General features: G+C 50.3%; 1 protein-coding gene across 16 annotated transcripts in view; it reads right to left on the bottom strand.

Moving 5' to 3' along the window:
* The window catches only part of LOC100122986 (ephrin type-B receptor 1-B), a 104,670-nt gene that overhangs the window by 66,833 nt on the left and 20,893 nt on the right, over positions 1-16,944 (bottom strand). For 2 of the 16 annotated variants that reach the window (XM_031922518.1, XM_016983041.2), the window contains one exon: positions 6,485-6,565. The exons of the other annotated variants lie outside the window; for them this stretch is intronic. The gene's annotated coding sequence lies outside the window, so the exon portion shown is untranslated. The remainder of the gene's footprint in view (positions 1-6,484; positions 6,566-16,944) is intronic. 16 annotated transcript variants of the gene reach the window in all.

The following is a 16,944-nucleotide window of genomic DNA, read 5'->3' as shown; positions in this document are numbered from 1 at the left end:
ATAGGAATAAAGGAGTAGGAAAGAAGAGCGAGAGCGCGCGCGAACCAGAATAATGGCATTTTTTTCTCGACGTCTCTGTAATTCGCCCAGCGCGTATACGCGTTTCTTCTCTCCGCGCCTGTAATTAAAAATCGCTGCAGTAACGCGCGCACGGCCGAAATCAATTTAGCGTGTACCGGTGTGTTTGCGCGCGTTATGCGGCACAGTCTAGAAAGGATACAGCCGGTGCACGCGCGGCGCACTAGGTATATACGGGTGTATATGTGTGTGTGTGTGTGTGTGTGTGTGTGTGTTTCGTAACGAACCGCACACCGCCATTCCTCTCTCTGCCCCTACTCTTCGAGTGAAAGTAATGCAGCACGCAGAGAGCGTCGCGTCTTGTGTTTCGAGCGCTGTGGCGCGCCTGCGAAAATCTAATTGGATATATAGGCTACATGCGCGTGTGTGCACGTACATAATAATGTCATTTCGCGATTCCGAGAGCGCGGTTCCTTATCTCTCGCGGCGCAGTTCTCTATGGCGATGGATCGCTTATCTGCCAGGCTCTATCTCTCCTGCGCAGACTTGCGTTATAAACGTGTATACTCTCTCGCTATTCCATTAGGCCTATCGACGACGCTGCTGCACACACAGCTGCGCTAATCAACCGTTAAATTCTACTGGTCTCTCTCTCTCTCTCTCTCTCTCTCTCACTCGCGGAGCAATGCTGCGGTAAATCATTCCCAGCTCCGCGCGCGCGTGTCTGTGTGTTTCTCTCTGATTAAATAATTTCGACCGGCGCGCTTTTTTCCCTTGGCTCTCGGATTCCAGAAAATACGCCGCGTATTCTAGGCTGCAATTAAACTTTATCAAAATCTGCATCTCTCGTTGCGCAAACTCTCGATCGATATAAATATGCGCGTATGGTGGCAGCGAATTGAACGAGGCACATATCGCGAAGCGGAGAGTTAATTGTAAAATAAACAAGAGTTTCAAAACTTAATGGCCAATAAAGCCCAATGGCGGCATTACCGCGGCGAGAGCTATTTGTCTCGAAAGCGCTATACACACACACACGGCCGTTTCTTCCTTTCTTCTCTCCGAGCAGCGGGAGAGAGAGAGAGAGAGAGAGAACTGCGCAACAAGATCGATTCGCTTCGCGCAAAGAGGCTGCTGCTGCTGCCAGAACGGAGTTACGCGCGCAATCCTAAAGCGGCCTTTTCTAATTTTCCCCGGGCGATATAGCTGTTGCAAGCGGTGCTACGAACTCTCTTTTCCCTTCCCTTCCAGCGCGCTTATAGTCGTCGACCGCAGAGAGCCTTTGAATTTCTTTACGCGTATGCTCTTGTTCTCCACGAGATTACGTCGTCTCTCGGAGTAGTAGCCGGCAGCTCTCCTCTCTCGATTTCTAGAAAACGAGAAGCGATGGCTATCGCATCTCCGAGATTTATAATCTCGATCGAAAGAGGAGGAGACATTTGTATTCGAACGAGCCATCGATTATATGGATTTTCGAGTGTAAAAAGAACGTGAGGCATTGTGCGTCGTGTATATGACAAATTATCGAACCGGGAGGAGAAATTTGCATGTCTACTTCCCGGTATAGGTTATACACACGCAGAGAGACAGAGCGAAATTAATTAATAACGATATACGTCTCTTTTTTCTTTCGGCTGAAGAATGTAATAACGCCGCACACCTATACATATATCGGCGGTAGTCGTCATCTGGCCTTAGTCCGACAAGGACGTACCACTGTATACGGAGCCTAGCCAAAGAGGGATGGAAGAAGAGAGAGAGACGCTGCTGCAGCACTGGCTCGTTTTTCCAAAAAAGGCCGCTGGCCTTCGTTGTGCTTTTTTTACCTCTACGCTCCTATATACGACGGTGTATATAGTTTCTGCGCACGCAGCCTCTCTCACGAGAGCGACTACGGCTATGCAACAGGTGTCTCTTCTCTGTCTCTCTCTCTCTCTTGAGATAATCGTCGCAATAGCCCGGGATGATTTGCAGAATAAGCGCGCACAGCACACTTTTCGGAGCTATATATGCGAGTAGCAACGGAAACTCTCAGACGATGACTCGATGGATCGCACGGGTAGTCGGTGCGCGCGTCTATCATCCCCTTCTCTCTCCCTCTCGTGCAGTTTGTTTTAGTAATCGCCGCGTCAATCAAAATTTTCCTCCTCCTTTTTTTCAGCCGAGCGCGAGCATAGAGTGTCCGTAGTATATACGAGAACGCACACACACGGTCGCGGCGCTCTTTTTCTCCTTCGGCGCGCGATGCCTACACAGCCGGTAAATCGAATTAAGCGCGGAAACCAGTTTTCGCGTTCTCGTTTCCAGCAGGCTAGACAATTTATTAGCGATAATTAAGCGGACGTGTTTGCTCTCTCTCTCTCTCTCTCTCTCTCTCTCTCTCTCTCTTTCTCTCTAGGCAAAAACTAATAGTGCGCGCGCGCGCGGATGAAAAATCGGGAACGCTTTATTTTTCGTGTGTGTGTGTTATTTTTGATCGATACGCGGCCGGGCTAATTAATTCTTTTGTACTCGCGCGTGTCTGCTTATTATAATACCACGTATACGCTGCTGCCGTGCGCGGAAGAATAATATATAATTCCGTCAGAGTCTGACGCATATAATATTCAATGCCGAAACGAGTCTCTGTCGCGGTTTCGGGCGTGAATCACACACAAATCCCCGACTGAGTGCAGGTGACAAGCCGTCGTTGCTGCGAATTTCGCAACTTCTTTTCAAAACTTTGCGGTTGTTGGGTCGCGCGTTCAAAAGTACGTCTGTATAGCACGCATACAGTCGCGCCGCAAAGTTTCGCGAAATCAAAAGCGCAAGGTAAAAAAGAGGGCACAGAGAGTCACTTCAGGGAGAGCGGGTATATTTGATGAATGTAATTGAAAATTTAAATTTATCACGTCCAAGCCCTCTTTGTGAAAAATACATATTTATTTAGCGCTAAATAACAGGAATTTCGCGGTCCTGGCAGAGGACGCTTATTTACGCGAGGGCGCGGTGCAGGCAGCTGCAGCTCTCTCTCTCTCTCTCTCTCTCTCTCTCTCTCTCTCTCTCACTCACTCTCTCGCGGTGTTAATTATCTTTAGCGAGCATATGCGTGCCGCGAGTTTGCGCTGAAAATTATTCGCAGAGCCGCGCGTGTGCTCTCTAATGGGATAAAACTTCAACTCCCCCCCCCCTTCTCTTCACGGCTGCGCTTCCTATTTTCCAGAAGGGATTTTAATATCGCGCGTATTCCCGAGAGTATAAACAAAAAAAGCGAGCTTTCGGCCTGAAAGCCGCTGTGCGGGGGGCTGAAAGCTAATAACGTATTCCAACAGCCTGTAAATTTGGCGAGCAGTCGTGCGCACTTCAAAAATCATCCGGCATAAATCAAGCGCTTGAAAACGCCGCGCTCGTCGTGAGTGAATCACGCGCAGTCGAAAAAAAAAATGAAAAAAAGCTCGCAGCGCGGCAGCAGCAGCGTCACTCGGCGGGCCAATAAAACCATAATCGCGGCCGTATATCGTCGAGTGTAGCTGCGGCGGCAAGGCTAGAGCGAATTTGCATTGCAATTCGAGCCTCTCTCACGCGGCTCTGATATAAAACGGCTGCGAATCTGTACTCGCACGCGGGGGAGGGGGAAAGAAGTGGCTCGAATTTTTAGCCCTCTCTCTCTCTCTCTCTCTCTCTCTCTCTCTCTCTCTCTGCCACCGCCCGTTATTCCGAAATCGCGTATATACGCTCGGTCGTTCTTTCCCCTCGGGCTCACGCCACCGCGACTCTCAACTCTATCTAAACGACGCCCCGGCGAAGCAGGAAGGGAAGTGATGGAACGGCGCTGGCGAGGACTTCATCTATCTTCCGGAAGGCGCACGCGATTCGCACAGACAAGCGCCGCTACTGGCCTCGTTTTTCTTTCTCTCTTGAGGCTCTATATACGCTGTGTTCTATGCGTAGAGAGAGAGAGAGAGAGAGAGAGAGAGAGGGGTGTAGAAGGGGATACGACTCTTATCGGGTTTTAAGCGCCGATGTCGCGGCAGACGGCACCGGCTGATAAGCTAATGGTCAGCCCATCCAGTGGCGCGGTTGCCTCCCTCGCATTGTATCCGCGATCAGTCACGCGACGCCGCCGTATAAACCCCTCGAAGCTGCTTAAAAATAGTCGCTCATTAATCTGCTGCGAGAGCGACGCACGCGACAAATCGCGATGAGCTGCCTGTATAACGAGGAAGGAGGAGATCGACGATTAATACTTAGCTCGACGAGCCATTTCCCAATCCAAGTATACTAGAGCCCCGGTGTTTTATATCCCGCAATTGGCTCCGGCTCCCCGGGAGCGAATCACGTCGCGGGAGATCGAGAAAGGATACTGCAGCGGTATTACGTGAGAGAGAGCCGACTGCTGCACTGCAGCGCACACACTGGAAAGCGATCGAAATAAGCCGGCGAGTATATAAAAGTCAGTGAGCTGCCAAGAAAAATGTAGCGATTTCACAGACTATCAATGCAACGTATGAACATAAGTTTTTCCAAGCCGCTCTCTGCTGGCGGGAGGAAAAAGCGCCGGTCGATACAACTCAGCTCGCAGCGTAAGTGCTTTCCCGCAGGAGCTGGAAAAATCCGTGCGCCGCATTCCCGAGCGCATTGTTCCCTCACGCGTCACGCGTCCCGAAATCATAGTATTCCCATTAGCCGCTCGCGCGTCTCTATACTCTCTCTCTCTCTCTCTCTCTCAGCCGGGCCGCTTTAAGAACGCGCGACTCCCCTGCAGCATACGGATCCCCCCCCCCGTGCGCGCGGGCAGAAGAAGCATATAGAAGAGAAGGAAGAAGAGAGCGGCCAGGCGCGCGCACTCGACGTAATTTATACGTCTCTAATCTCGACGATAAGCTCCTCGTCGTTCGCGCCCTCGAGCGCTGCAGACACTGATGCATATACGCCGCATCGCCTTACTGCACTGCACACTCCATTCGGCCTGTAATAACTCACCGCGCGCTTATTACAAGCGCGTTTTCCTGTATCTCTCTCTCTCTCTCTCTCTCTCTCTCACTCTCTCTCGAAATTACGACGCTGCGTGTACACCTTTTTCTTTCTATCTCTATGGGCTGCGCAGCCTCGTAACTTTTTATACAGCGGCAGCTCGTTTCTTCGAGAGTTTCTCTCTCTCTTCGTGTAGCGGCGATAAAGTTTGATGAGGGCAAAAAGTGCACTCTGCTGTAGCCGATGCTCTCCAAAAATGGCTCACTCGCGCAAGCGCGCGGATCTTGAATAAAAGAAAATCCATCGAGGGATAGAGATCGTTTTTATATATTATATATATATATATCGACGACGACGACGACGAAGATTCATCCCAGACTGCCTCGCCTTCATATTTCATGGCCGAACGGCCAGACCGCGCTCTTTTTTCCGAGCGCGTTTCTTTAAACTTTGATTTTCAATAGTCGCTGCAGCAGCAGCGGCAAACTCGCGCGTTCCATAAATTCGTTACGTACGAGATCGCGCAGTGTATACTCTCGTGAATAATCGGGGCTGATCTATATACAGATCGACGAGCGACGAAAAGAAAGGAGCCGTCAACATACGCATATATAAGGAAAAAAACGCGCTCGTAATGGGGGCAGGTCGGCATCATCCCTCTCGCGGCGCAGCTTGTTATGCAGAGGAAGGACGAGAGAGCGCATGGTATACCCTCGTCACGCCCCATCAACGTGACTCAAGATCATCGCCTAATGTTTACGAAAAACCTCTACACACACAGGATTCTCTATTTTTTTTTCTCCCGCGCGCGGCAACGGAAGATGTACAAAAGGCAGAGAGAAAGGTCACGTTATATAACGCAGGGCGTTCTTCGCGCAAAAACGTACACGCCTACGATTTATAGATGTATATTCGGAGCTACTGCTGCCGCCGGCGGATCTCGCACAATAAATTTTTGCCCGCCCCGTGCTGTATACGTACGGAGGCAGCAGCAGCCTTGGGAAATCCTCTGCTCTCTTCTTGCAGAAACGCGGACTATCCTGAAAAGAGGACAAAAGCTTCGTACGATGCTCGCGAACGTTTCCGGCTTAGCCTCGTACTTATATATATATATATATATATACACGCGCGCGCGCGGGCGTAAGAGAGCATCGGAGAGCCACTTCTTTCCTTCCGACTTTATCAAAACTAACGCTGCGGAATGCCTGCATTACCATAAATATCTCATTCAATAGCCGGCCAGCCCGCTCTCTCTCTCTCTACTCCGAATTAATCTTGCGCGCCAACTTTGTCTTTCCGCCGTAGATATAGGCGCATTAAGCGATTAGCTTTATTCAGGGGAAAGTATCGCCCCGGCCGGACTGTTGATTTTTTTTCTTTCCGCTTCTTCCTCGCACTCCGGGCCGAAACTTTCGGAATAAACAAACGGCGTTATTGCTACTTTGACTTTCTTTCGGCTGCAGCTTCCAGCTCGGTTACATATATACAGTATCTTATGTACGCGCATACTTACGCCCGAGGAATGTATCTTTCGACTTTACTCCTCGCGCAGTAGTAGTTGTAGTAGTAGTTCCATTACGGAGTAGATGCTCACCTGCAACAAAAAGAGGAGGAGAGGCTGTTAGTCTTGCGAATATCCGCTCGCGCGCGTGTTTGAGTTTATTTCTTTGTTTCGGCGTGTAAGGCGCAGAGCTCGAATTTTCGCAGCAGTTGTTGAAGGCGGAGGAAGGAGCTATACACCCTGAGTGAACGAGATAAGCAGAGAGAAGAAGAAAAGTTTGGAGCTTTCTCTCCCGAGGCGATGAATCAACAGCCGGAGCTGCGTCAACGTCCTCGGGAGAGAGGGAGAAAAAAAGCCGGGTAAAAAGGGAGCTTTAGGCCATATCTCAATGAGACAGCGTAGCTATATACTTTTTCGGGATATGCCGCTGGGAAAAATTCATTCGCGCCTTCCTCCCTCTCTCTCTCTCTCTCTCTCTCTCTCTTCGCAAGACGCCCGGCTCAAATGTAATAAGTATACGTACACAGATCATGTACACGAGAGAAGCTACTGCGACGACTCGCTGGCCCCGAAGGATTAATAAAAAGCGCGAGAGCGCGCGCATCATAAGTAGCACTAGCTCACGCTTGTTAATCCGCACGCGCAGCATATCGGCCGCCGCGACATATGGACGCTCCCAGCGCGTCGCGGTCCATAACGTCTCCCTTGGGAGCTGATTTCTCTCTCTCTCTCTCTCTCTCTCTGTGCTATGTACTGCACCGCCGACGACTGCTGTGTTTTTCTGAACCATCTCGCGGCGGCGGCCGCTACATACGCGCGCATAAAGTGCGTCCCAGAGGAAGCGAAGACAGCATGGGGTTTCCGCAGCCCTTCAATGGGGGCCGGGAATCACCCCATTACCGAGTAACCGTTCATTAGACCTGACCTCCCCCCCCCCCTATATATCCTTTTTTCTCCGGCTTTTGTGCCCTTTCTCCTCTCTCTCTCTCTCTCTCTCTCTCGGCTGCATCATTTGCCGGCTGCTACTGTTTTTATCTCCTCCTAAGCGCTATACTCCCGCTTTGTATCAGCGAGAGCTACTTCGTTCGAGCCAATGTGCATCGCGCGCGCTCTGCGTGACTCGGAAATTGACTTTCATACAATGTAACCTACGCGAGCCCCCGGCGCAGCTTGTTTGCAAATAATAAATTTTCAACTCTACTTAAGAGAGAATAAGGCCGAGATTGCAGAGGGTATATAAACGAGTGCGGCGAGTCATTGTCGTACCGAGAAGAGAAGGACATCTTTTTGACATCGCTGTGGGATACGAGTCGGGCTCGTTAATACACGGGGCTAATTGATGCGTGTGCCTGTGTATGTGTGTGTGTAGGGGAACTCGCTCGTTGACTCTTTTCCGCGAAGAAGCGAAGCAACAATGCGCCAAATCGATTTCATGCGTACAGCACACGCTCTTATATATCCGACCCCTTTATGCACTACTACTTGCGCTGTATTATTATTACACGCGTTTCGGGGCTATACACGCGCTCACCTGCCCCAAAGAAGAAGAGGAAGAAGGAGCGAAAGAGAAAGCTGCGCAGCACACACACACACACACACACACACAAGGGGGGAAAATTGGCAGCTACTCGCTCGCGGCTTTTGTGTGTGCGTCTTGAATTGTCCGCGGCGGCTTATTATATCCCCGCGCATTATTTGAGCAGCCGCAACTCGTTTTTTGCTCCCCCGCCGCTCTGCCGTACACACCACTTCCTCTCTTTCTCTACTCCCTCGGAATAATAGTCATTAACGTGCACGGCAGCAGCGCCGGGATTGCGATTGCAATGATCAAAAGCCTCTCGTGCATGCTGCTGCTGCTGCTGCTGCTGCTGACCCGATGCCTCGTTTGCGCCGCGCACTTTTTCTCTCACCCGCGCGCGCGCGAGCCAGCTCTCGACATACGTGCAGCGCGTGTGACCTTGCAGCACGCGCCGCCGAGAGCGGCTCTCTCCAACTTTTCTCTGGAATGTTAAGGACGTCGAGGACGGTGCGCACACGTGTTGATTCAGAGCTGAGACGCCGAAACTACTCTCGCTTTCCGCATATACACCTTCGACGAGGAATTCCTCCGACTGATTACACGCTTGTTTTCCGCAATTACGCGCTAAAATAACAAGACTCTCTCTCTCTCTCTCTCTCTCTCTCTCTCTCTCTCTCTCTCTCGAGTCCAGTTTTCCGATAGTTTCCATCGCGATAATGCGGCGCAAAATGCTGCAGCAGTCGCTGATGACGGCTCAAAGTATATAACCTAATAGCAGCTGAGAGAGAGAGAGAGAATAGTAGCATCGGAATATTCGGTGCACACATGGCTGCTGCAAAGCCCCCGAATTGCCGGATGACCTACTGCGCACAACATTATACGCGCGCGAGCTGCGAGTTAAATTGGCAAATGTGAATCGTCCTTAACGAGCATCCCTTTGTCGGGCTATAATAATCCCGCTCGCGGGCGCTCCAAGCCACGCGGAAAATCGTCGACGCGCAGAGTCTACTGTATACATGTATAGTCGCAATATCTATGGCCTCATTTTAAACAATACAACAATATCGCGCGCTCAGGAGCTGAGTTTCGAAGTCGAGAGAGAACCACAGCCCGCAGCGACGACGGCTTTGTGCAGTAGCTTTTCATTAGCCTTACGATACCCGCTGCTGCAGCCGCGCACACGAGCTAGCTACTCCCACGTGTTTATATTTAGTTTTACGACTTTTCAAAAGTCTTAATGGATTCTTAATGGACGAGAGCGCGCGCGTAAAGGGCTACACAGCTCGGTTTCTTTTTTCCTCGCGCGGAAGTGTTGAAGAGCCGATCGGGGGCGCGAGAAATTATTGGCCTTTATTTCTGGTCCCGCGAGCGCAAGCTTTCCCGACATTTTTCTCTCGCGTTTATTTCCGTAACGAATGATTTGCCGCCGCCTCGTCGACGACGTCTATCCCCCCTCGGTAATTAATTAGCCGACGTATATCATTCGACTCCGACTATACAAACACACACACACACATGGATTCCCCTCCGGAGCTCCTTTTCCCGCGGATCGACGCCCTTTCGAAACTAAAAACAACAAACTTATTTTTCCTCTTCGCGTCGGCTCTCGTCTATGCGCCTGGATAGTCGATATAACGAGGCCGGAATATGCGTTTTCAAACAGACGTTTCGGCGAGTTATGCGCGTCTTTATTTAGACTTTAATTGCCGGGGACTGAGAGAGAGAGAGAGAGAGAGAGAGAGAGAGAGAGAGAGAGAGTTCCGAAACGATTTTGGGAGATCATCGCCGCCGAGGGAAAACAATTCTAAATCAATCTCTCTCTTTATTACGGAGCGATTATGATGATGATACACTTGGTACGTGCGGGAAATTTATGAACTGTGGGAGACATAACGCTACGTACCCAAAAAAGGATAACGCGCATCTTGCCCTCCAATAATCAGGCAGATCGAGGTAAATCAATCTTCATATTTGTCGAATCGGACGCGTCAATCTCGGGGGTCGCCGCGCGCTTAAAGAGGCCTCGAGAGTTCAAGCTCTCTCTCTCTCTCTCTCTCGAGTGTCTCTGCAGTCGGCTCTGGAGTGTCAAAACAGATCGAGCTCTCCGCCGCACAGCACACTCGACAACAACAACGCCATACGGCTCGATCGCTTTCCAGGATATTGCCTATTACAAGCCGGCCCACGCGAGTGCATCAGTGCCGCCTCGGATGAGAGAGAGAGAGAGAGAGAGAGAGAGAGAGCTTCTGACACACTCGGAGCGAGCTTTTAACTCTCACTCCTTCCCCCATCCTGTAACACACACGTCTCGAGGCTTTCTTCTTCTGCTTCTTCTCTCCGAGAGAGGCGGCCTAATGAAGATTGACAGGCTTCCACACGCGCGACGACCCTTTGCCGCCGCCCTCTTCATTCCCGGATCGAGATCATCGACGGCGACACGCGTCGAGAGCTTATACACACACACACACACACACATGCTCGCTTTTTCCGTTTCCATTTATTTCTCACGTCCCGCGAGGATTACTTCTTTTTCTTCGCTGTACACTACGAACTTCTTTCGCCAAAGTCGCGATAAGATTAGACCTAATCACCGCGCACGTGCTCCCGCGCTATCTCCGGCTTATACACACTGCAAAGTCATTTTTTTTCTGCTACTCCAACTATTAATCAACGCTTATGTTTGCTCTCTGCGCTTGCGTCATTTTCGGGGACGAAACGCGATAAGTCAACGAGGACAAATTATGATCGATGTCTGCAATAGAGAGCTGCTAATTACGCGGCGGAGCGAAAAAGCCGATATTTCGGCGTGCCAGGGTGCAGATATAGGGTATATATCGTTAAAGAGAAAATGGAAAAAGAACCGGCAAATTTGGCGCGCCGCGCTGCTTGCCAAGAGAGCGAATGAGTCTAGAGAGAGAAATAACATTTTCCCGCCGACTTTTATTATAGCGTTTCGCCGATCGACGATTTATCCGCGCGAGCCTGCGTCGAGGTTTATTAGCTCCGATCGAGAGGAGACGGGAGGGAGCAGTGGGTGCAGCAGTCTCGATGATATTGTCAAGAGGTCGCGCGGCGGAGTAATTAAAATTTTTTGCCTCTCTCTTTCCGATAATTGCGTGATCGATATATCTAGCGCGCTTTTTGTCAACCGCTCGGTGCAGGTGCAGTCTTTGTTTTATCGCCGTCGTGTACATCGTTATCCACTCGCTGCTGGCATTTTCTCGCCCTTTTTCGCTCTGTAATGTACGTCTGCACATCTAAATCAAGCTTGCGGCTGGTTAAAGCCACATGCAGTCGAACGTCGGAGGGAAAAAGCAATCGAAAAACGAAATCTCGCGCGACTTTATCCGCGCGTGTGCGATATGCCCCCCAAAAATATAATCTCTCTCCGCGCGGCCTCGGGAAATCCGAAATTAAACGCTAAACAGCGCCGCCGCCGCCGCCGACGGAGCAATAAAAACGGAAAGTCGAGAACTCTTCTAAATATTCATATTTTTTCGCCAATATGGCCCGCCCCCTCGCGTGTCGTATCGAGAACTCGAGAAAGAAGAAAAATCGTAGTACGCGTCCATCTCTCGCTCCTGAATAGGACGATTCATTATTTAAACGTACGGTGTGAAATCTTTCGCAGCGATAGCCGACATGCAAATACGCGCGCGTCGTTTCGTCGAAATTGTTTACACAAAATTTACCTCTGTTTGTCCTCACCGCACAGATGTCTCTCCCGTCTCGCCGTTTTATTTTTCAACGCTGTATTTTGAGCCTCTCTCTCTCTCTCTCTCTCTCTCTCTCTCTCTATTTTTTTATTCGAAAAATCTGCAATCCCCCGCGTATAATCCTAAGCGCGAAAGCTGCCGACAGAATTTAATAGGATTTAGTTGCCAGTCCCGCGCGCGGCGAAATAAAAGAGCCATATATAGCGAGGGCTTTCGGCGTATACAGTTTCTCTCGCGAGCGGAGAGAGAGAAATTCTCTCCTCGTATTTTTAATCGACGAGTATGAGCGAGAGAGCGCTTAATTCCCACGCAAATGTCCGGAGAATTGCAGGCGCATATCGGTTTCACCGCCGAATGTTTCCGCAAATATCCTGCCAATATTTTCGCCGCCGATGTACAAGCAGCTGCTCGATTCCACTGGCGCGTTATTTAATTAGCGTTCGATGATGACATAACTTGATTATTTCTCTCTCTCTCTTCGGGGCATGTAATGGAAAACAATTTTCAATAACTGCGCGCGCAGCTAATTAGCGTCGCGGCCGATTAAGAGACGTACCTTTTGATCGTCGGCGGCATCGTGTGCGTCGCGAGTAGCGAAGTGTATGTAAAAGCGCTGCGGGTATAATAATTTCTCGATTGCATTGCGCGTATGGGCATAAACTTTTATAGGTTACGTACGGCTGCATAGAAAGCGAGCGTCATCCGAGAAGTAATTTATCGATTTTTCAGCGCGAAGCGATCCTTCGGCTCTAATGAGACCGCGCGGCGGTGTTGTGCTCGCGAGTCGTATGGAATCTGCATACAATTAAGCGAGTCAAGAGGCCGTGCGCGCGAACAATAGGAATATCATCGCGATAAAACCGCGAAGGATATGTCTCTCTCAGCGTCGGTGAAAAATCTCGCGCGCCTGCGATGACGAGCTGCGAGCGAGAAAAACGTCCTCTTGCAACACACGTCGCAGCTATAGTGTGTGCAGTCGTGTTGCAAAATCCGCCACGCACGCGTATAATCGATCGGCCAATCGCGCGTGAGAAAGTGCGTTCTCTCTTCTCTTCATTATCTTTCATCTGCCGCGCGTGACACAGGTATATGCACAGCGACGACGAGTTTCACTTTCCTTTTTACCCTTTGAGCCAGCGACAGGTATACCTACGCGCTTCTACGCGTCCCCCCAGAGCTCTCGTCTTTCCTAATTCGTCAGAGCGAACGTCAGGTAGGTAATAGAGAGACGCGGCGACTGAAAAGACTCGAGGAGAGCGCAGAGGAAGATAAGGGGGGGGGGGGCTGCAGACACAGGCGACGCGGCGCCGATGATGATCGAGGCGTGTCGACTATGCTCTCCGAACGAAATCACGTCGTTGCACGCCGCGCCACAAAAAACGCTTCACGCTCCGCGGCGCGGGGGAGTTTTTCCTGAAAAGCAATTGCCAAGCTCTGTGTGTGTGTGTGTGTGTACTTGACGATTCGGCTATTCCGAGGAGAATTGTGAGGGGGGAGCACGCTTGGCTTCTTCCATATTCTCTCAGCAGCATGTCACAGCAATTACCGGGCGACTGCAGTTATGATTCGAGCTTTAAATACATCGAGTCTCTTGTATATACCAGATATTCGCATGAGGCGAGCAGTAATTAAAAGACTCGCGGATTCTCAGCCCAGCTCAATTAGTTCAGGCGAGGCTCAATTAGTTCCTACTGCAGTGCAGTGCTGAGAGAGATACCTTCGGCAATAAACACGTTCGAGCTAGACCGCTGCTGCTGCTGCTGCTGCCGCTGCGTTTGCGGTCGCAGTATAGAGAAGCGAAGCCGCTGCTTTATAGGACAGTCGTACCGCCGCTTGTAAGCCGCCGCGCCGCGCCTGTAATTTGCGCGCTTACTGTAAAACGCGCGCCGAGAGTTTGTTGCTAATTTTTGTTCCCTGTTATACATGCGCAGTTACGCCGAGTATACATGTACGTAAATACATAGGATAGTAGTGCAGTCGTCGCGGGATTAAGCGCCATTTGTACGCGTTGTTTTTTGGAAATCGTAAAAGAGCCCGCGCTCGCTTTTGTGAAAAATAGCAGCAGTCGCACGCTTGTAATTTATCGGAATCTATTATAAAGTTGAAAAAAGAGGAGACTGGCTTCACATATACCTACGCTTTCTCCTTATAAACCAGCTCCTCGCGTTTCGTCCGCGCGCGCGCGTGTGTGTGTGTGTGTGTGTGCAAGGCGTTTCGGGGGAAACAAAAATCGAGGAATAAAACCCGAGGTTTTATGACAGAGTTAAAAGTTACGAGGCCGTAATTCACGTTTCTTCACGAAAAATGCTCGATGCAGAGGCGTGCTTGGGAGCAGTTTACAAAAAAAGGCCAGAATTTCGGCAAGACGGCCGTCGTAGCTATATAGCGAGCGCGAGAGAGACGAAAATATGAGCTCGACGGCGTTAAAATGCAGCGCCGCGGCCGCGTGTGTTTGGAAGCGTTCGGCAATAAAGCGCCGGGCACATATACACATACCCACGCGTAGGGGGCGCGAAAGCAAAGCAAACAATTTATCGCTCAATATCGTCCGAAGAAAAGCACACACAGGACTGTTTCTCGTCTCGCGGAAAGTATCCTCCGTATCGGCAGTTACTCGCTGTGTAGACGTCGTTTGGCGACTTATTGCCGTCGGGGTAAAAAAAAGCACAGAGAGAGAGAGAGAGAGCAGAGAGTATATCTAGCTTTCGCCCGATTGTGCGTGCGCGCGATAAATTAAAACGACGCCATGAAAGAGAGCTGCGCGACTATCTTATATAAAAGCGAGAACTTCTTATCGCGCGCGCGCAAACGAACTTTCAATTTCGCGAAAGTTCCGAGACGAGGAAATCGGGGAAAAAGTCGGAAAAATGAATAATACCTCCGCGATTTAAAGTTCAGGGTCGCAAAGTTGAAAGCCGAGTCATCTCTCTCGAGACCGAGAGAGAGAGAGAGAGAGAGAGAGAGAGAGAGAGAGAGAGAGAGAGAGCGGGATCTCGCGACAAATTGATACGGCGGCGGCGTCTCGGCGTGAAAAATAATTGGATGCGTGTGTTTTTGCGAAAGGGGAGAAGCAGGTGCAGTATCTCTCTCTCTCTCTCTCTCTTATACTTATAATACTGAAAGAGAGAGAAGGCCGCTGCGGAATGGTTTTCGATAATCCCGGAGGGCCTCTTTTTTCGTGCTTTCTGCTCTCCTTCTCCGCAGTTTCTCTGCGAAAAATTATCCGCGTTTGAGCGAGCTGCTTTTAATAGGCAGAAAAGAAAGAAGAGAGAGAGAGCAGCGCTGCGCGACAATGAGGCGCGATAATTAATTGTGCCCCGCAGGAGTGAGAGCTGCAGGAGAGCTCCGCCGAATTTTCAATTAAGGAAGGGCAAATAAAAAGCCGCCCCTTATTCTTCAACGAAACACCTCGACAGATGCAGCAGCAGCAGCAGCGCTGCGATACTCCCTAATGGGCTTAATTATCCAGAGTCGCCCTCGAATTTCCGGAAAATCATTCACCTGTATATGCACCGCCGGGAGAAGCGGCTTTTTTCTCCTACACCGACGACTCTCACTGCCGCAGCAGTAGCGATGAAAAAAAGTGTGTTCCCTCGAACCCGCTCTCTCTCTCTCTCTCTCTCTCTCTCTCTCTCTCTCTCTCTCTCTCTCGGGCTGCATTTGAATTCGCGGTGAAAAAGTACTGCCGCGCGGAAAATTTAATACCGCGCACACGCCATGTGTACGTGTATATATATAAAAGTCAAAGGAGAGCGTGCTTTCTAGCCGCGGCGGCGCATCGCAACAACAATGCCTAGGGTTTGCTAAAAATTCATGGCTCGTATAATGCTCAACACAGAGACGTTTACGTGTGGGTGTGTGTGTGTGTGTGTGTATAATACTGCAGGGAGAGCGACTCGCTCTCGGTTACGTAAGCGTTGTGTTTCTGCAGTCTGAAATTTAAATATCGGAGGGTAAAGTTATGAAAGCTCAGCTCTCTCGCTCGAGAGTTATCGATGGGTTCCCATCTCTCGCTCTCTCTCTCTCTCTCTCTCTCTCTCTCTCTCTCTCTCTCTCTCTCTCTCTCTCTCTCTGCAGAGAGTGCGAAAAGTTGTAATATCTCGCGGACGTACGTATATACAAGAGCGCAGCCGGGGAAAACTATGACAAATCGGACCTTTCAGAGAGAGAAAGAGAGCAGCACGCCGCGAGGCTCTTTACTTCCCTTGCGCGACAAACAGACGGAGCATGCAAATCGTCGAGAGCCGAAACTATCGCTTTCCTCGGCTGCAGCACGACGGATCGTGCTCCGGTGCATAGAGAGGAGAAATCCGCTCGCTCCAGTAGCTGCAGCTCAAAAGAACCTGTCGCCGCGTTACGTATATCGTGTACACCGCGCGGCCTATGGGATAAGCGATTGAGTCGTCACATACAGAGTGAGCGCGAAGAGCTCTGTGTAATACGTACTCACACTGCTGCACTTTGTGAAAAATGAGAGGGCTGAGAGAGACCGGTTCGCGATATTATTTCCGAAAACGCGCGCGAGCGCGAGATCGATCCTATCTGTCACAATGTTGCCACGTCTCTTCTGCTGCGACTCGTGCAATGATGGCAGGTGGTCCTCGATCGCTATCTGCGTGTTGTATATATACAGAGCGTGTATACGAGAGGGTAGGAACATCGTCGACCGAAAGTTCATTAGCAGCTCTCTCCGTCGATTCTTCGTTTCCATTATCGTATTGTATATAATAATATACACCATACCGCCGAGGCTCATTAGCGACGCCGTCAATCCTGCAGCTATAAAATCTCGCTTTTTACACGTGTCCCGTCGCGCCGCGCATTCCTTCTTTAATACTCGCTCTCCCTCGCAGGGACTAATTAATTTCGGGCGAACACGCACTGCAAGAAACTTCTACTCTCTCGAATTTTCCCGCGAGCTCACGCCCTCCCTCTCTGTTTATTTTCGATGTGTCGCGCGCGCCTCGGCTCTTTAATCTTCCTCCCGCGCGTGAAAACAAACCCGAGAGAGAGAGAGAGAGAGAGAGAGAGAGACGTCTCGTCGCGGAGTCAGCTCTCTTTAATTTATTTTTATTCGAGCTTCCCCCGTCAAATCCCCCGACGCGATGCACGGGAGAGATTCCAAACGCGAAATTTTATATCAAACTCGGATCCGGCGCTGCGCTGCTCGCTAATGAAGATTACTGCACAAACATACACAGCGAGAGACCGCGCGACGACGTTTATTATTCCAAGCC

This window comes from Nasonia vitripennis, chromosome 2 (assembly GCF_009193385.2).
Source record: "Nasonia vitripennis strain AsymCx chromosome 2, Nvit_psr_1.1, whole genome shotgun sequence".
Classification (NCBI taxonomy): Eukaryota; Metazoa; Arthropoda; class Insecta; order Hymenoptera; family Pteromalidae; genus Nasonia; species Nasonia vitripennis.
This window is presented reverse-complemented; position numbering and strand designations above follow the sequence as displayed.